Source organism: Mesitornis unicolor, unplaced genomic scaffold (genome assembly GCF_000695765.1).
Source record: "Mesitornis unicolor isolate BGI_N332 unplaced genomic scaffold, ASM69576v1 scaffold18896, whole genome shotgun sequence".
Classification (NCBI taxonomy): Eukaryota; Metazoa; Chordata; class Aves; order Mesitornithiformes; family Mesitornithidae; genus Mesitornis; species Mesitornis unicolor.
In genome coordinates, this window is record NW_010189088.1 from 2,868 (window position 1) to 3,196 (window position 329).

Below are 329 nucleotides of genomic sequence, written 5' to 3' on the forward strand. Positions count from 1 at the left end.
TTCTGCCTTTACAAAACTTCCTCTCAGTACGGCTCCTTTTGGAAGGGAAAAACAAACCAACGAAAAGAGCATTTCATAGAACAAAGATTAAGCATTCGAAGCCAGCACGTTGTGTGTTTAAAAAATTTAAAAAATCATTGTTGACGTCTCAAGAGCAGGACGCAGACTCTAACTGGAAAAAATTAGCAAACAAACTGCACACATTCTTATCTACACTGGGCTCTAAGTAACACGTTGGCACTGATTTTATCTCAGAGTTAGGGTGGTTTTCCAAAACGTAACATTTACCATTTTCAAGTTTTCTAACAATCCACCAATATCACAGAATC